The following is a 20,601-nucleotide window of genomic DNA, read 5'->3' as shown; positions in this document are numbered from 1 at the left end:
ACATGACGTGTCAATGGCACTATTATATTCTCGACAGGCGCAAATTAACATATTAGGGCATGACTTGATGACAAAATTAAACATAACAATATATTTTACTGACAAAGGGATAGTGTGTTCCACTCCAGGGATACATTATCTAAATGTGAGAGAGTTTATACTAGCTTTTAGAAGCCAAAAAGCATTATGACGGCGTGGCCTGGAGCGCCAGCGATGTGGCAGCTCCATTGTTGGCCTCCGCATGGGTCCGCTGCCATTAACACAATTCCTCCGGTTCCTGCTATGCCACTCACCTGCACAACCTGAGATGTGCTGCGGAAGCCTCCCCTGCATCGCTGTCTGCACTCTGGGCGATTAACGGGCCCGGGCTTGCCGAAACGCGGGGAGGGTGGCTTTCCGGCACCAGCATGATGATCCCCCAAGATGGCGACTGCTCCTGTGTGCCCCTCCCCCCACGGCTCGTTGGCCGCATCTAGCCCACCGGGGCCCAGCATCGGAGACCGGACCCCCTCCAGCTTCAACCGGAGGTACGCCGATGCGGGCGCTGCCTAGCTGAGCGGCCCCTCCCTTCAACTTCGGCTGCCCCAGGACTTTTGGCCTGGGGGTGGCGCGGCAGTCCTCCACGCGCATGAGCCTGTCTGCGGGGCCTGAGCCGGCGGCTGCATCTTCCGGCCCTCGCCTGCTCCCTCCAGCGATGCGGCTTGGCGTTTGCTTCTCTGTGGCCCAGAGGAGCTGCTCCCCTTCTCCTGCAGCCTAAGCTATGCCACTGACTGCCTGGGGCGCCTCTTACCACCTGCCCACCCCCGTTCCTACAGCTGAAGGGAGCGGACCTATGACCCCTGCAGCCCGACCTAATCGAAGGAAGGTGACCTGCGGACCTGCAACCACCCGGCCTCTGGGAGCAGCGTCACCAAGGTATTTGACCACTATTGAGGGGATTTGACCATTGACTATCTGCACAGCCATGTCTAAAGCTTTAAAAACCACTAAATCTGGTGACATCTCCACCATGCTGCTGGCCCCGGAGAGGGGGAAGAAGACCGATCCCCCCAAACTCACCCCCCAGAAATCCACCGAAGATAAAGGGTCGCTCGCAACTATAGAAGACCTCCACGCTTTCATGACCGACATCAAGTCGGAATTCAGGTCCTGCATGGCCGAACTAACGACCAAACTGGAGCAAACACGACAACGAGTCAGCAACATCGCACATAGGTTGGGGAGTCCGAGGAGCTGGCTACGGATCACTCTAATGCATTGACGGAGGTCCAGTGCTCCATCCAGGCACTAATGGACAGAACCGAAATCCTCGAGTTTAAACAGGAGGATTTGGAAAATCGCTCCCGGCGCAATAACCTCTGCATTCGCGGGGTCCCCGCCGCGATCACTGATAAGGAGCTTCCCGGATACATAAGCCTCTTTTTTCAATCCCTGCTGCCAGACTTGGATGAGACGCAGCTCCTGCTTGACCGCACTCATCAGTTGCGCCCCCGCCGAGGATCGGATACAGATCCCCCTCCCGACGTCATCACAAGAGTGTACTTCTAACTACCAAGTAGGCCATCTCAGCGATAGGCTGCTCAAAGGATGAACTCTCCTTCCAGGGCTCCCCATTACAGATTTTCCAGGATCTCTCCCCCTTAACCCTTCAGAAGTGCAGGCTGCTGTGCCCTCTCTCGCTCTTCCTGTGAGACCAACAGATCCGCTATCGCTGGTTGTTCCCCACGGCACTACAGTTTTCGTATAAGGGCACTCCTCGCACCATTAGCCACCTGGACGACATAGCATCTATCCTCCGCCCGGACTCCCCAGGGACTACAGAACCGCACTCTTCAAGCCAGACAAGTTCTGGACAAGACGCCACCTCGCCCAAGCCAAGGCGGACCCCGTGGTCAAGGGTGCGAGAAACCGTAAACCTAGATAACAGGGGTTGGTAGCTCGGAAACACACATAGCGCAGGAACCACCAGAATAACCGTAAACTCGCCACGGACCCAATGCCGTCCATACCCTCCTCCAGGGTGGATGTCACCTTTTTTACCCCTGGAGAGACTCTCAACTATGTTGGAGATGTCACTTTGTGACATCCGGAGTGGCTGGGGGAGCCACCGACTGATCAAAATCTGCCCCCCGGGTCACAGTTTGGCCCTCCCGTTGGAGGCCGCCGTTGGAAGTTCTTATCTCCTGTTGGAGACCATTTCTAAAAAACCCTCAGCCACAGGAGACCCCAATGCAGCGTATTCCTCATAGCTATGGCCGATCTAATCCGTTCCCATTCCCCCCGCAGAAATTGGACTTGGAGCACCAGCCCCCACACCTAAAATTAAAGTTCACCACCTTAAACGTCAGAGGCTTGAATTCCCCCCTGAAGAGGAAATCCATCCTCCAAAGACTGCACAATGAGGGGACCTCAATTGCTTTCTTACAAGAAACGCACCTACTCCCAGCAGACTTCTCTTGCTTACGAAGTAGACTCTATCCTCTCCAATTCCTAGCCTCCAACGGAACCAAGAAGGGAGGCACCTCTATTCTTTTTGCTAAGGACTTACGGCCCCAGATCCTGAACTCGCCGAGTTGCCCCGAGGGCCGCTTTATGGCAGTCAAGTGCTCTGTCCTCGGCCAACTTTACACCCTCGTCTCAGCCTACGCCCCGAATGAGCACCAGGTGGGATTCTATCAGGACTTGGAGGACTCCCTTCTTCCATTTATCGAAGGGCAAGTGGTGGTCAGCGGTGACTTCAACGGGGTCCCGGACACCCTCAGGGATAGATCTCACCCCCCAACGGCCAGGGACCTGAACTTGGCAACAGCCCTGCTCCGCTTATTCCGCGCCCTGAACGTCGTTGACTCCTGGAGAGTGCTATCACTGGAGGAGAAAGACTTTACCTTCTATTCGTACGTCCACCGTACCTTCTCCAGAATTGACTTATTACTTGTTTCCCCTCAGATCCTCACCTTTATGGACGATGTCACAATTGGATCCCGGACCCTCTCGGACCACGCTCCGGCCTTGCTGACCCTGCGGGCGCACAACCCAGATCCCCCTCCCCACCACCAATGGGCCTTGTACGACCTTATCTTGGGTAACATGCTGACGAGAGACACGATCGCCAGAACAATCAGAAACTTCTTTGCGGAAAACCCAGACGAGGACACCTCCCCGGCTAATACCTGGGACGCCATGAAGGCGGTGCTTAGAGGAGAGCTGATCGCCCATGGAACCGCGTACCACAAACAGATGAGGGGGACACGTGCCATTTTGGAGGCTGAGGTTCATGAGGCCGAAGCCACCCATAAACGTAAGGGCTGGTCCCCGAAGTCCTATAGGGTCCTACAAATGGCAAGGAAAAGACTCGAGGCCTATTACGCCGATGCTACAGCTAATCTGCTGACCAGAACCAAACAGTGGTATTACGCTCATAACAACAAAGCTAATAAACTACTGGTTAGCAAGCTGGCCAAGGAAAAGAAATCATAAATAATGACGGCTGTCCTGCGGGACACAGATGAGCAGCACTCCTACATTCAGGTGGCATCGCTACCGCTTTTGAAACCAGAGGCGAGAGAGGAACTAGAGACACCTATCACCAAGGAGGAAGTGGAGGAGGCCATTAAGAGTCTAAAGCCGAGGGCCTCTGGCCCGGATGGGTTCTCCACACGCTTTTATAAACTCTTCCGCCCTCAACTGGTGGCTCCTCTGACCCGCCTATTCAACTCGTTTGTGGCCTCTGGCACAGTCACCCCATCAAGGCAGGAGTCTATCATGGTGTTGGTTCTCAAGCCTGGAAAGGACCCCCAAGAGAATAGCTTGTACAGGCCCATCTCCCTGTTGAACTTGGACGCCAACATCTACTCCAAGGCCCTGGCCAACCGCCTTGCTCCTGTTCTCCCAAGCATAATAGACCTAGATCAGACGGGGTTCATCTTCCACAGATCAACGAAGGACAACATTCGCAGGGCACTAGACTTGATTGAAATCGCCAGTAAGGACTCCCAGCAGCTAGCCCTGATCGCGCTAGACGCCACTAAGGCCTTCGATAAGGTGGACTGGCCCTATCTGTCTCTCGCCCTAGCGGCCTTCGGCTTTCGACCTACTTTTATGAGGATGGCTCTGGCGAACTACCAGGCCCTGAAGACCCGACTAAGAGCCAATGGCCGCCTGTTGGACCTGATCCCTCTCACATGTGAAACACGACAGGGGTGTCCGCTATCCCCCCTGCTTTTCGCCTTGGCCATGGAGCCGCTTGTTCGCCGGGATCCTCTGATCTCTGGCCTGAGGATCGGCACGACCCACCACAAAATTGCTCTCTATGCGGACGATGTACTGCTGACCATCACAAACATCAGAAACTCCATGAGGGCGACCCTGGCTGAATTCCGGGCCTTGGGGAGAGTCTCAGGTTTCGTTATCAATTTCCACAAATCGATTGCACTCGGAGTGGGCCTGCCCGCCCCCGGGCGAAAGGGAAGCCCTAGAGAGCCACAGCCCGTTCCAATGGAGCACCCAAGCGATCCCTTACCTAGGGGTCTGGATTCCTGCCGACCCTACGAAGGTCTACCAGGTCAACTTCCCCCCACTTTTCGCGGAATTGGAAAACGACCTAGCCTGCTGGCAAACTCAAGAGATCTCACTGCTGGGGCGCATAACGACGAGCAAAATGAATCTCCTTCCTCGCTTTCTCTATATGTGCGCTGCCCTCCCAACCGCAATTCCCCTCCCCCCTTTGCAACGACTTCAAAGGAAAATCAGTGGCTTCATCTGGAAGGGCAAGAAACCACGGATCCCTCGGAGAACGTTGATGGCCAGCACGAGATTGGGGGGACTCGGGGTGCCGGACCTTCGAAAATACTATATCGCAGCGCAACTGGCCCACTTCCAAGCATGGGACCTCGCTTCCGGATGCCCGAAATGGGTAGAGATTGAACAAGCCTGCCTCCCTCTCCTGCTCCGCTTCCTCCCGTTCATTCCTACCGCGTTACGCCGCACCTGGCAAGATGTGCTGACCGCCACGAACCAATTGATAAAGGCATGGGAGTGGGCCTGCAAACGGGGAGACATCCCAGGAGGCTTCAGCGCATCCTCCCCAATTTTCCTCAACGCCGCCTTCGCCCCGGGGGCCCGCCCACGGAATTTTAGGAACTGGGTGGCGGAAGGCCTCAAAACTCTGGGGCAACTCTTTGAAGGGGGTGCCCCCCTCACCTTCGAATGCTGTAAATCAACCTTCCAGCTAATGGAGGCAAACAGATTTACCTATGCTCAACTGAGGCACTGGTGCTCCCACACCCAGATCCGGTCAGCCGCAACAAGGCCCCTGGCCCCGCTGGAGCTCACAATGAAGGACCTGCCAGCCCGGGGAAAGATCTCGGCCCTCTACAAACTATTGCTGGAAGACCCCCTCCGTGTCAGGCCCTCCTATATGGGCCACAGGGAAGCGGACCTGGGCCATGCGATTGAGGACCACACATGGGTGGATGTCTGGACCAGAACTCGCACGGCATCCCGCTGCGTCACCAACCGGGAATGCGCCCACAAACTCCTGTTGCGTTGGTATTACCCTCCCCTTCGCCTCCACCACTTTCAGAGCGCCTCGGACCCCCACTGCTGGCACCTCTGCTGCAACCCAGGCTCCTACTTCCACATGTGGTGGTCTTGCCATAGAGTGAAGGAATTTTGGACCCAGTGTCTGGCCACCATTCGGGACATCACCCAGGTCATAATCCCCTTGATGCCCGAGCAGGTCCTCCTGGGAATCCCACTCCCGGGCATATACCCGAGAACGGGGAGGAGGGCAGCGTTGATATCCCAACTTCTGTTTGCCGCCAAAATCACGGTGGCCCGCACCTAGAAGTCCACGGACGGACCACTGATGACCCTATGGTGGCTTTAATTATGGGACATATTGATAGCAGAAAAGGTCACGGCAGCCAAAGCGGGTCTGCTCTACCGATATACCGACATTTGGGCCCCGGTCCTGGACTATGACCAGAACTACCCGTCTCTGACCTTCAAACCACGCTTGATCGCGAGAGCCCTCCACACGTTGGGGAAGGACTTGCCGCCTGCCCAGGCCGAATGAGACACGTATCACTGCCTTCCGGGAATTTGGGGTTGGGGGACGGGACACTATGGTCTGATATGCCCTGTGAGATGTAAGCATTGTTAATGCTCTGTTATCCTGTGTGTTGAACTATAAATAAACAAGTTAAAAATAAAAAAAATTATGACGGGTCCCTTTGGATCCAGAAATATTTTGGACTGACAAGGAAAATATTGAGAATACCTGATGAATTTTTGTTTAGACCTGAAATACCTTTGGATGATGAGGACAGACTGGTCATTTCCATAGAGTTAAAGGCAGCAGCAGTAAATCGAGAAAGGGTTGTTGTTCATGGGACAGGTGATGAGAAAAGAGCATGGAGGACAGTAATAGCCCTTAAGGAAGGATACAGACTCACAGATTTGACAGACGAAGACTTGTTCAGAGATTAATATTCAGACGATGAATTAGTATTTTCCATGAGTCTTACTTACTGGATGAACATTGAGAATAGAGAGATACCACAGAAAATGGCATGGGTAAAAAAGAAACCGTCATTTTTTCAGGAAGATTTAGAAAAGGTGGCAAGCATCTTATGGACCAGCAATACACATGACGTGGGTCTATTGAGTGGAGCAGGAGCAGTTAAAATCATGCTTAAACCAGGAGCAATTTTGCCACGTTCAAAACATTACCCTACGACCAGAGAAGCAGATGAAGGCATAATTAAGATAATTTCCACATTAATAAAGCAGGGAATATTGGTGCCATCAGAGTCCCCATGTAACACGGCTGTCTACCCAGTGAAGAAATCGACTGTGGGGTCATGATGATTTATTCAGGATCTCCACCCCTTAAACAATATTGTTGAATCAGAGTTTTGTTTGGTTTCAAACCCTGCTACAATATTATGTAACATCTGAGCCAAAGCCAAATATTTCACAGTAATAGATTTAAAGAATGCCTTCTTTTCAATTCCCCTTCATAAAGAATCACAGAATTTGTTTTCGTATAGAAATCAGCGCCTAAAACATACAAGACTGCCTCAGGGGTACTGTGAGTCCCCATCAATTTTTAATAAGAGTCCTTGAGATGGACCTCTGTAACATACAACTCGAGAGCACAATAATAAAGTATGTAGATGATATACTGTTGTGCAGTGAGGCAGAAGAAAGATGCAGGGACATAGTAAGAGAAATGCAAGAGTTCTTAGGCCTATGTAATTATTGTAGGTTTGTTTGTTTGTTTGTTTGTTTGTTTGTTTGTTTGTTTTATTCACTTATAATGCGCACCAAACCCGAAGGTAGCCGGGCGCAGCAGTACAGAAAATGCGAAGCTTAGGTTGCAGGGTGGGGTCATGGGAATACATACACTGTATAAATACAAAATACAAATAATAGAATGCAAAATATCACAGGAAGGCAGCAGTTGCCTGGGGCTTTGATTACAGTGCATACATTCAACCACTTTTAAAAGGACTCAAGGAAGCACAGATAGGTAAAAGTAAGATAACATGGACAGATGACATGATTGAAGGAATACCAGACTATAATGAAACGTTTTACTTATTCTCGCATTCAAATGGAGAAATGATAACAGCAGTACTTACACAGAAGGCGGCATTGCGAACAAGCGTTAGCTGCTGATGGTCATGATTGAAAAAGCTATCAGTATTACAATGAGATCCTCAATAGCATTTGTCAGCATTCCCTCTTTGCCATTTTGGAGAAACACAAAATGACATTGACTACACAAAGAGCGTCTGGATACGAAGTGATTATTTCAAATCCAGGGGGCGGTGACAAATCCTTTTTTGGTGTCGGCGCTTTGGTGAATCAAAGTTTCGTTGAGAATAGGTGATCGTTTAGTCATGAGTTGTTGTTGTACATGGTGTTTGTAACGCTTACCTGGTATCCACGGGGACGTCACTCAGCCTGTTCTGACCTCTTACGACCTCGAACCCTTCCCTGGAGTCTACTCGACTGGAGACTGGGCCTGAAACACAGGATTGGTAGAGTTTAACTACCTATTGTCTCTGTGTGCATGAACCCCTTCTTCCCTGGTGTCCAACCCTTCCCTTTGATCCACAGCTCACCTTGTTTTCTTGGAAAGTGTGCTCTCTGTCCTGCTTTCAGCGCAGAGGCACGTTGATTGATGCGGGCTTGTTGCTGCCTAGTTACTTCACTGGCAAGAGTCCGACAGGTAAGTATAATGAGTCTTTTGAACAGTTCTCTAACTTCGTTCCTTTCCTTCCTTAGATGATGGCCGGCGTCCGGGGATGGCGGCGTGCTGCTGAGATGAGTAGCGCTGAAGGTGAGTGACAGCGCGATGCTTGATGCACCCCTTTCGTATTTGTATTGAACAGAGTTTTTTTTCTGTGTCTTTTAGGTGCCGCAATGTTTTCAGCGTGGATGCCGGTTATGAAGAAGAAATACGGTGAGTAAGCGCGGTATGTGGCACCTCTAGATGTTTCCAGGCTAGCCTGGAGTGTCTTTTCCCTCTTTCAGATGGATGAGAAGTTCCGGAGACAGAGTTCCCCCAGAGCGGCTGGGATTCAGGTAAGCGTTTGAAGCTCGTACAGTCTTTAAAAATAAGCGAAGATTTGCTGAATGCTTACTAATGCCTTTTTTCTGTTCTTTTCCCTTTTCCTTAGGAAGCGGCGTGCTGAGATGGGAATGACACCGCCGAAGATGCCGCTGAACAGAGGGAGCGATGAATGATGGGCAGAAGCACCGCAAGGTAAGGCTGTTCCTAACGGTGTTCTTGTTCTTGCAGGAGCTAAGCGCAGAAGAAAGATGCAGGCCTGCTGGAGACCGATCCCAACACGGTGAGTGTCACTCTGCAGGTGCAGAAAACACAAACCATGTTTCTCAGCCTGGGCGTGGCTTAAATAGTCTCTGGGTTTCCCAGGTGCCTCTGGGCTGAACCACACCCAAAGGACTAGACTGCACATGCAGTTCTGGGAACCGAAATATGTGGGGGCATCCATCTTGTCCCCATCAATGCACTACAAGTCCAATCCCCAATGTTATCCCATGGGAGTGAGTGAGTCTGGTGCCACAAGCGCCAAGTCTGACTCCAAGTGGGTCTTTGGAGGGATGGAGAGGCCCTTGAGGGCCATGTAGGTGATCGTGGCCTGGCTCCAGCCTGACATCTTGGAGGGCTGGGGACATGAGGGGCAGGAATCATGACAGCACCACCCCCCCAAAGCCCCTCCCAAGGTGGCTCTTCTGTCTGGTCCTGGTTTGTTTGGATGGTTTTGATGAAATCGTCTAAGCAAGCAAGGTGCATAGATGTACTCACAAGGCTCCCATGTCCTGTCTTGTGGACCATACCCCTTCCAGTCTACTAAGTAGTATAATTTGGATCTGACGTACTTTGAATCCAGGATGTTCTTGACTTCAAATTCTGGCTCCCCGGCGACTACTACTGGCTGCGGTGGCGTTGCTACCCGGATCCCAGGTAACAGGTTTAAGGAGAGACACGTGGAACACAGGATGAATCTGCATGTTTGACGGCAAAGCTAGTCTGACCGCCACAAGAGTTATCACGGAGGTGACAGTGAATGGACCCAGGTATCTTGGACGGAAAGTTTGGGTTCCTTTAATGGACACGTGTTTAGATGCCCGCCAGACTTTGTCACCCACTTGGTAGTTGGGGGCCTTTGCTCGGTGTTGATCTGCAAACTTCATTTGGTGATTCTTAGCTTGAAGTAGGTGTTCAGCTGCCCTTTTAAAGGTTTGAGAAATGGTCATGAGCAAGGTTTTGACTGCTGGCATTTCCAGGGTTGTAGGAACGTCCAACTCAGAAGTACGTAGGTGCCTGCCATACATGGTATAAAAGGGTGTCTGCCCAGTACTGATGTGTAGGGAATTATTATAAGCATATTCAGCTATCCATAATGGGTCGAACCAGCTTCCTTCAGCTTGGTGTAACATGCAACGCAGATACTGCTCGAGCGTCTGATTTGTGCTCTCAGTTTGACCATCCGTTTGGGGATGGTGACTGGTGGATAGCCGGATGTCGATCTGGGGCTAGAGCAGCATTTTCTCCAGAAGTTAGATACAAATTGAGTACCTCGGTCTGAGACTAAAACTGAAGGAAACCCATGGAGCCGTACGATGCCTTCAAGAAATACCTTTGCCAGAGTGGATGCATTTGGGAGCCCCTTAAGAGGAATGAAATGTGCCATTTTTGAAAATAGATCCACGACCACAAGAATAGTGTTAAACCCTTGACTGGGTGGTAAGTCAGTAATAAAATCGAGGGACAACGTGTGCCAGGGGCTGGTGGGATTTCCAATGGTTGTAATAGCCCAGCCGGTTTCTGCTTGGATGACTTGTTTTGAGCACACACTGCACAAGATAGGATGAATTGGATAATGTCTTTACGCCACGTGGGCCACCAATAATTTCATTTTACCTTGGCTAGGGTTTTAGCGATTCCGGGGTGACCCTCGATCAAGGAATCATGATAACCGGACATGACTTGTTCTCGTAGTTCTTGGTTTGGTAAGAATAAACAATTCCTGAAGTAGGGCAAGTGATCTTTTATCATGTAATGTTCTCCTTTTCCATTGCATGCTTGTAATTGCTCAGGACTCATCAGGTTTTGGATTTCTTCATGTAATTCTTTCTGAGTTATGGTTGCTGTGATTCCTAGGAGCTTGTCACTCGGGATGATTGCTATTGGGTCAGGGGTATGATACCCTTGCACTTCCTCCCACATACGGGAAAGGGCATCGGCCTTCCCGTTTTTCACCCCTGGTCGAAATGTAATCACGTAGTCATATTCAGCAAAATAAAGAGCCCAACGTAGTTGTCGTGAGGATTGGGCCTTTGCCGTTTTTAGGTACTGGAGGTTCCGGTGGTCAGTTATTACGGTGATTGTGTGTCTGGCGCCCAAGAGGTAGTGCTGCCATGCCTTAAAGGCTGACTTAATGCCCAGGAGTTCTTTGTCTGTGATAGCGTAATTGAGTTCAGGGGGTGTGAATTTACGCGACAAGAAGGCAACAGGGTGTAACTGGCCCGTTTCGGGGTCCTTTTGTGAGAGGACGGCTCCCATAGCCATGCTTGAGGCGTCCGTTTCCACCAGGTATGGGAGATCAGGGCGAGGGTGGCGTAAGATTGGGGCAGATGTGAATCTTGCTTTGAGTTCCTGGAAAGCTTCATCTGCTTCTGTTGTGCACTGGAATGTATTTGGGGATGGCCAGTTCAGGATAGCATCTACCTTGTGTACATCAATTCGGATTCCATTCGGGCTGAGAATAAAGCCCAGGAATTCCACCTCAGAGACGTGGATTGAGCACTTTTCAAGCTTGGCGCAGAGCTGGTTTTGATGGAGTTTCTCCAATACGGATCGGACGTGTTTAACGTGGTCCTGCTTTGATGCGGAATATACTAGAATATAGTCAATGTATCAATTCCCGTAGGACATCGTTCATGAAGTATTGAAATGCTGCAGGCGTGTTGCAAAGGCCAAAGGGCATTACTTGATATTCGTACAAGCCGTATTTGGTGCGAAAAGCGGTTTTCCATTTGTCCCCCTGTTTTACGCGAACAAGGTGATATGCCCCCCTCAGGTCTAGTTTTGTGTAGATTTGGGCATCTTTGACTTGATCAAGCAATTCAGGGATCAGTGGCAGGGGGTAGCGTTTTTTTACGGTAATCTGGTTCAGTGCGCAATAGTCGATGCACGTTCTCAAGTCCCCCTCCTTTTTCGGTACGAAGAATAGAGGACTGGCTGCTGGAGACTTCGAGGGACGGATGAACCCGTTGGCCAGGTATTGGTCAAGATAGGCCTTCAGGTGCTGGTTTTCTGGTTGCATGAGTGCGTAAATTCACCCACAAGGGATTTTTGCGCCGGGTATCAGGTCAATATGGCAATCGTATGGTCTATGCGGTGGCAGGGTATTAGCCTGTTCTTTCTGAAAGACATCTTGAAAGTCCTGGTATTTACTTGGTAGGGTGCCGATTACCACAGTCGCAAGCGTGGAGGTTCTGGTGTCTATTGGTTGTTTCTCTTGCTGATAACATGTGTGGGCGCAAGTCTCGGGAAAGGGCAATTCTTTTGCTCGCCAATCGATTCGAGGATTGTGAGCTACCAACCATGGCATTCCCAAAATCAACCGGAACTGTGGTGCTTTAATGTGGTCGAAAACAATAGATTCTTGGTGTCCATCCTGGCACAGAAGGGTTAAAGCTGAGGTGCATTGGGATATTGGACCAGAAACTATTTCCATGCCATCGACATTGGTAACAGTGTCGGTGGTTGATTTAGGGCGTAACGGAAGCCCCATCTTTGCCGCAAGATCCTGGTCGATGTAATTCCCAACGGCTCCACTGTCAATGTATGCTCTTACTGCGTGCATCCGAGATGGTTGTTGGTGATTGATCAAGACCACAGATAGTGCAAAATGGGAGGTCTGTAGTTCACTTTCTTTGCTCGACAAGTGGACCCCTACAATTGCCGGGCTGGGGAGTTTTCCGATTCCTTGATGGTATCTTCCTTGTCCGTGGCCCCTACCGTCCTCCTCGGTAGCTTCACAGGGCACTCTTAAGGAAATTACCTGACCTTCCACAGTACAGACATAACTGCTGCGGTCTCCTTTTAACCCTTTCCGCTTTAGTCAAGGGGGATCTGACCCCCCCCTATTTGCATTGGTTCTCCTGAACCTTCCGTTGTTCGGGCAATATTGTCCTTTGAACGCACATACATAGGGCGAGGGTCCGGTCTGGTTTGATCTGCTCTTCGGTCCTGCAACCTATGATCCACTTGAACAACAAGGTCAATGAATTCTGAGCAGTCTTTCGGGGGGTTCACTACTTGTGCGAGAACATCCTTGAGCTCCCCCCGATGAAATAACATGGTTCTCTTCTCCACTGGCCATTCTGCTTCAACTACGAGTCTATTGAACGTGGCTATGTATGTTAATAGGTCTTGATTCCCTTGGCGTAGGGACAGAAGTTTGTTGTCTAATTGTCATGATCTATAGAACGCGTCCCTTTTGGACTTCCTGGTCTCTGTCACAACGGGGCTTGCACTCCTTGGTACTTCCAACATGGCCGTCTAACGTGGTACGCTCTCCACCAGCCTCCACGTCAGACGTAGCTCATTCTACAAAGAGACCACGCCCCGCGGCCCCGTGCGTCTCAACACTACCGCTTGCAGTGGCTAGACGTGTGCTCCGTAGTTCACTGTAACTAATCTCTTGTTTCCTGGTTCCCGGACCCTCAATTTCCCTCTCTTCCCTTCCTCCCTCCTTACTCTGCCTTGATTCCCGGATCTCATGTACCGCCTCAGAGTACACCTCCCTCGTTTCCTGGACTTCCCAGAGACTCTGAGTACCCCTGGATGCTGAACGCACGCTGGAACCAGAAGAGGCTCCTGTGGGCTTGTACAAAACCCGATCCGTACGCAAGAAGGCTCCTTCCAAGAATTCCTGCAAGGATCGAACTCAGGTGAGAAAGGGGGAAATCCGTGACACTAATGCCTGCCCATGAGTACGACGGGCGAACAGCTTTTCCATCTCCTGCTGAAAGCCCCTGGAGTCAGGCAGCAAAGGATTGTCTTGGGTCACAAAGGGTACAGACCAGTCCGCGGCGCTACCACTCAGGTAGGATAGCACAAAAGCGACCCGTGATTGGTCATTCGGAAAGGCCCCTGGTCTACAAAGGAAGTGCAGGCGGCACTGGTTCATGAACGTTGCAAACCTCTTGGGATCCCCCGTAAATCGTTTGGGCGGGGCCAAGGGAACTGCCCCAGGAAGGGTTATCTGAACGGGATTGGCTGATGGTGCTGGCATCGAGGGCACGCTTCCTGGCAATGGTGCATGCCCTGCTTGTGACTGGCGAAGTTGCCGGCTTAAATCATCAGTGCGTTCTTTGGCTACTATCAGCTCTCTCCTCAGGGTGTTGGTCTCCTGCCTGGCTGCATGTACTTCGGAACGTAGCTGCCCCAACAAGTGGACTAACTGGTCGGTTTCTGACGTTTCCATGACGCCCAGGTGGATTTTGATGTGAGGCTTTGTGTTCTGTAACGCTCACCTGCTATCCACGGGGATGTCACTCAGCCTGTTCTGACCTCGAACCCTTCCCTGGAGTCTACTCGACTGGAGACTGGGCCTGAAACACAGAATTGGTAGAGTTTAACTCCCTATTGTCTCTGTGTGCTTGAACCCCTTCTTCCCCGGGTTCCAACCCTTCCCTTTGATCCACAGCTCACTTTATTTTCTTGGAAAGTGTGCTCTCCGTCCTGCTTTCAGCACAGGGGCACGTTGATTGATGCAGGCTCATTGCTTCCTAGTTACTTCACTGGCAAGAGTCCGACAGGTAAGTATAATGAGTCTTTTGAACAGTTCTCTAACTTCGTTCCTTTCCTTTCTTAGATGATGGCCAGCGTTCGGGGATGGCGGCGTGCTGCTGAGATGAGTAGCGCTGAAGGTGAGTGAGAGCGCGATGCACCCCTTTCGTATTTGTATTGAACTGAGTTCTTTTTCTGTGTCTTTTAGGTGCCGCGACATTTTCAGCGTGGATGCCGGTTATGAAGAAGAAATGCGGGGAGTAAGCGCGGTATGCGGCACCTCTAGATGTTTCCATGCTAACCTGGAGTGCCTTTTCCCTTTTGCAGATGGATGAGAAGTTCTGAAGACAGAGTCCCCCAGAGCGGCTGGGATTCAGGTAAGCATTTGAAGCTCGTACAGTCTTTAAAATTAAGCAAAGATTTGCTGAATGCTTACTAAAGCCTTTTTTTCTGTTATTTTCCCTTTTCCTTAGGAAGCGGCGTGCCGGGATGGGAATGACACCGCCGAAGATGCCCGCAGAACAGAATGAGTTGATGAATGATGGGCAGAAGCGCCGCAAGGTAAGGCTGTTTCTAACGGTGTTCTTGTTCTTGCAGGAGCTGAGCACAGAAGAAAGATGCAGGCCTGCTGGAGACCGATCCGAACACGGTGCGTGTCACGCTGCAGGTGCAGAAAACACAAACCATGTTTCTCAGCCTGGGCGTGGCTTAAATAGTCTCTGGGTATCCCAGGTGTCTCTGGGCTGAACCACACCCAAAAGACTAGACTGCACATGCAGTTCTGGGAACCGAAATATGTGGGGGCATCCATCTTGTCCCCATCAATGCACTACAAGTCCAATCCCCAATGTTATCCTATGGGAGTGAGTGAGTCTGGTGCCACAAGAGCCAAGTCTGACTCCAAGTGGGTCTTTGGGGGGATGGAGAGGCCCTTGAGGGCCATGTAGGTGATTGTGGCCTGGCTCCAGCCTGATATCTTGGAGGGCTGGAGACATGAGGGGCAGGAATCATGACAGTTTTTTTATTGTTCTGATGCAACATTACATTTGTGGCATCTTATGCCATTAGAGGTGAAAACAAAAAGCCAGTCACTGGAATCTAACGGACCGGACGCTGTAACCAGCCCCAGATGAGGTTTACAAGCCTCAACCCAGCACCCTATTTACGGTCACTTGCCTACCTGCTCCACCACAAGCTGGCTGGACAACCTTCTTTTCGCCTTGACAAAGACTACGGTCGAAACGCGCGTCGGCTTTTTGTTTTCACCTCTAATGGCATAAGATGCCACAAATGTAATGTTGTATCAGAACAATAAAAACACCATGTACCACAACAACTCATGACTAAACGATCACATATTCTCAACAAAACTTTGGATCACCAAAAATTGCCAGCGCCCACACCAAACAAGGATTTGTCACCACCCCCCAAGTACCAAACCACTCGGGAACCCTGGAGTTTGGTTCCCAGACAATCCATGTGCCAGGCTGCAGGCAAAAGCATGACCACTAACTAATCGTGCGCAGGGGACCAGCTGTCCCGACACCAGACTCCAACTTTCTTGAAACTACATTATTTCAAATCCAGCAAACAAAATTGTTAAATGTAGAATAGTGAATCCAGTGACATTTGTAGCAGAGCCAGTACAAAAGAAGGACTATGTACATGAGTGCACAACGTATACTGAACTTTATGATCTCTTTATAGATGGCTTTTAAAAAATGTACCAAGGACTGGTGAAAGGCATACTGGGACAGCAATAGTGAAGTTAAACAAGCATTGGCAATGCCAATAGATTTGGCGTTTAATGCTGTTCTTTGCATGTTGCATTTATAGGCACATGGGTGTAAGGAGTAGAGTGCAAAGATTCAAAGGAGGATGCGATAAGGGGTGCAGATGTGCAAAAGAATGAGAGGGGGAATAGAGCAATGAGGACACCATTTCTAGACGGTGGAATCGATGATGAGTAACAGGAAATACGAGCAAGATGGTGAGAGTGAAAGGGTAAGAAATAAAGCGAGAGTGTGAGAGGATGGATGAGCGGGGGTATGGTGGCTCTTTGGAGGAACAGAGGGCATAGAGAGGGGGTAGGGTTGAGTATTGTTTACAAGGGAAAAGGGTATGGAAGGTCCCATGTGGTGGTCCGCTGCCAAAGGTGCAGGGTGTGTTGTAGAGGGACAGGTGTTTACCACTCCCCCACCCAAAGCGCAATTTTATGTATAATCCCTGAAACGGCATGGGTCAAGCAGCAGGGGTGTTAGATGGACTTTAGACAACCAATCAGAAATCCTTGTACCTCATTTACGGAAACCTTTGCACCATACCTTAACCCAACTTATTGCAGTGCGCCCTCCAGTAAACTTGACATCAAGCGTGTACCCCCACACTCCACTAATGAAACCCATTTACTGAGACTTCTTCCCCCACCCCGCCAATCCCTTCTAGTGATGTTGACCTAATTGTGAGGGTAGAGGCTTTGCCCCCGAGGTGAACATCAAGTTGGCACCCATTGTAATGTAAATACTGACAGTAGAGTATGAAAATTAAAAGAAAATCGGTGGTATGCAATATCCACCCCGGGCATCAAACTTGTTTCCGACGTACACTTGAGTATCAGTTATAAGAACAATTAATAGGAGCATCTGTTTACTGTGCAGTGGCTGCACTCAGTTGTGAAACGCCCCGTGTAAGCAGTGAGGTAGTGCGTGTGCAGGTATTGGGAGCACTTGGCAAATGGCAATGGTCGGGTGCTGATGAGGCTGCTCGCAGCCGTCTAAGGGGAAAGCTGTCACCAGAAAACCACGCGGGAGGAGCGTTGAGGTAAAGCTGCGGTTACGCTTTGGTGTGCTTACAATACATAGTATATATCAAAGGGATTTATTGAATGAGCGACTCTGAGCCATGGACGCCCTCATTCAGGGAATGGACTGAGCGTAGGCCCAGCCGGCAATTTGGCTCGAGTTCCCCCGAAAATGGCAAGGAATGCTTGGCAAATTTGGGTCTTGCGCCACAAAAATTGGCCAAAACCAAAAATATACATGCCCTCGAGATGTAGTAATTCAAGAACATCTTTGCAAAACAGATTAACGCAACCCCCAGCGCCTTCCGTAAGCCCCCCAAACCCCGAAGGACTCAGCCGGAGACGTCCTCTCGGTTCGGGCTTCCCGGTCGCTCTGCCATGGCCGGGAACGCCCCGTTTATTTATGTTGCACGCGGCGGCGTGCAACGTCACGCCGCCGCGTGCGCGCCCAGTCATCGGGCAACGCCACACTCCTCCTTTTTCCAGGAGAACAATAACAATACTAATACTAGACACTGCAAAACAAACCAAAATGAACCCTTAACACTTTCCGAAAACCCCATGTTCAAAACACCCCTTTATTGACATCCACCCGGGTCCCCTTACTTAACAGTCCTCATCCTCAGGACAAACAGCCAGGTGACCCAACACGTAATCGCTGAGGTGAGCAGGCTTCCCTCGCCCAGCCCTCTGGGGGTACCTCCTGCTCACCTCCGGCACGGGTGATCTGTCCATGAGCATGCCCCGGGCCGGGGACTCAGGCAGACAGGGTGTTTCCCTTTCGTCCTCAGGGATCTCTCCTGGTTCTGGATCAGGTGGTGGATCAGTTCTTGGATCCCGCAGTTTTTTGAAGAAACTCACATTGCGAGTTATCGCCGACCGTCCGTCCGATGCAGTCACCATGGATCCCCGGACCGCGACGACATCCAGCGGTTCCGGTTCATACGGTAGGGAGAGCTTCCGATGGGGATGCCTATTCCGAATGAAGACCTCATCACCAGGCTCCAGCCGCTGCAGGTGAAGCCCTCTCTGAGCGTTCTCTTGCTCGATCCTCAGCCGCCGGTCCAACTCGACCTGTTGGTCATTGATCACCCCAGGTTCTTTCTCTCCTACCTCCGGTAGCAAACCCCGAGGACACTGCTTGAAAAATGCCTCAGCCGGGGCCACTCCAGTGGATGCATGTGGCGTGGTGCGGTACACCCTCAGAAACGGGTACAGGGCTCTCTGGAGTGACTGCCCCTGCCCCTGAGCAATTCTAAAGGTCTTATTTAGAGTCCTCATGAGCCGTTCCGCTTCGTCATTGGCCCGGGGCCAGAGGGGCATGATTTTCCTGTGCACCACCCCATAGCTCTCAATCAGCTCCGAGAAGCGTTCGCTCTGGAATGGCGCCCCGTTGTCCAAGCACAGCGTGTGTGGGAAGCCATGGGCCGCGAACACCTTTTCCACGGCCACCACGACGTGCTCAAACGCCAAAGAGTCCACAAACTCCACCTCGGGGTATCTAGAGTACTCGTCAACCAGAACTAGGAAATGGGTGCCCATGGTGGTGGATCCAAAGTCCGCATGAACGATTTCCCAAGGGTGCGTCCCCCTCGGCATTGTCTCTATTGCAGGTTCCCGCTGCAGGGGAGATGCCGCCTGGCACCAAACACAGGCCGCCACGAAGTCATCCACCTTGCGTTGTAGCTCGGGGAACCACACCTTCAGCCGTAGGCGTGCCTTGGTCTTGGCGGCACCCTGATGACCCCGGTGAGCCAAAGCGATCACCTTGTCCACCTTCGACTGGGGCACCACAATCCAATCTCTGCCGACCAGAAGGCCAGATGTCGAGAACGATAACTCCTCCCAGACTTTCCATAGTTGCTCAAGTCCGGTCCTGGCGTCCTGGGTGCGCCCCGCCAGAGCCTCCAGCACCGACTTCCAGGAGCCCTGTTGCATCGAGTGTCTTAGGATCTGGAAGCATTCATCTAGTGCTGCAGCTGCCTCCAGCTCCTGGAGAGGCATAGCGTTTGGCGTGGCTGCCTCCACCACTACCCGGACGTGCTCTTCTGCTTCTTCTGCACAGGCGTCCTGGACTTTGCCTGCGTACGCCCCAGGGTGTCTGGAGAGATAGTCTGCAGCGTTATTCGCCCCTGGTCGGTATACCAAGGTGACTCCATACTCCAAAAGGGCGAGCATCCACCTCTCAATGCGTCGGGTGGCTTGGATGACGACCCTGCTAGGATGGGAAGCAGCGGCTTGTGGTCTGTCACCACCGTCACCGGACGTCCAAGGACGTAGAGTCGGAAGTGCCGGCATCCCCACAGTACTGCCAGCGCCTCACGCTCGATCTGTGAGTATCGCTGCTCTGCATCAGACAGGGCCTTGCTGGCATATGCCACCGGGCGGACGCCCCCACCACTGTCAATTTGTGTTAGCACAGCGCCCATGCAGAATGGGCTGGCGTCGACGATGATCTCTGAAGGCAGCGCGGGATCGAAGAAGGACATGGTGTCTTCAGCCGCCAGGGCACCCTTTATGTCATCAAAAGCCGCCTGTTCTAGCAGGCCCCAGTTCCAGATGACATCCTTCCTGGTCAGTTCCCTGAGCGGTTACGATCTGGAGGCCAGATTTCTAATGAATCGTCCACAGTATGTGAACATGACTAGGAAGCTTCGCACCTCGGATACGGACTCCGGAGGCTGCGCCTTCTTTATGTCCTGCACCTTCCGGGGATCAGGAGACACCCCCCCTTCTTTCAATACAAAACCAAAGAATTCTATCGATGGTCGGAGAAATTCACACTTCTCTTTGTGGAGGGTGAGTCCCAAGGACTGCAGTCTTCCGAACGTCTTCGCCAACCGCCTCAGATGGTCTACCTCCGTTCTGGCAAACACCAGGATGTTGTCGCTTATGTTCAAAACGCCCTGTAGATCAGCCAGGGCGCCCGAATAATGTTCTGGAACACCTCCGCCGCCGAGGACATACCAAAGCTTAGTCTCTTGTAGCGGTATAGCCCTCGGTGTGTCGTGAAGGTGGTAATGTACCTCGACTCAGGGTGGAGGACAACCTGGTGATAGCCCGCTCGAAGGTCCAGTTTCGAAAAGAAACGAGCGCCCTGTACCTACGCAATGATGTCGTCAATAGTCGGGGTGAGGTGCCTCTCTCTCTTAATGGCCTTGTTCGGGAGCCTCATGTCGACACAGATTCTAACAGCATCGGGCTGTTTAGGCTTCCGTGCCACCACTATCGGGGACACCCAGGGTGTCGGGCCTTCCACCTTTTCTATAATGTCAAGATTGACCAAATTGTCCAGTTCCTTGTCGACAAGTTCAAGGAGGTGGAACGGTACCCTTCGATGTTTCAGGGCAATGGGCTGCACCGACTCATCAATGTGTAACCTCACTGGGTCACCGGCCATCTGCCCGATCCCCTTGAACAGCGCGGCATACTTTTCGAGCAAGTCATTAATGTCCTCCAAATA

General features: G+C 51.4%; 1 protein-coding gene across 2 annotated transcripts in view; it reads right to left on the bottom strand.

The window, feature by feature from the left end:
- RDH13 (retinol dehydrogenase 13) overlaps positions 1–20,601 on the bottom strand; it is a 535,971-nt gene that overhangs the window by 407,411 nt on the left and 107,959 nt on the right. The window lies entirely within an intron of this gene.

This window comes from Ambystoma mexicanum, chromosome 4p (genome assembly GCF_040938575.1).
Source record: "Ambystoma mexicanum isolate Mex_15411 chromosome 4p, UKY_AmexF1_1, whole genome shotgun sequence".
In the NCBI taxonomy this organism is placed as follows: Eukaryota; Metazoa; Chordata; class Amphibia; order Caudata; family Ambystomatidae; genus Ambystoma; species Ambystoma mexicanum.
Note: the sequence above shows the minus strand (reverse complement) of the source record. Positions and strands in the feature narration are given on the sequence as shown.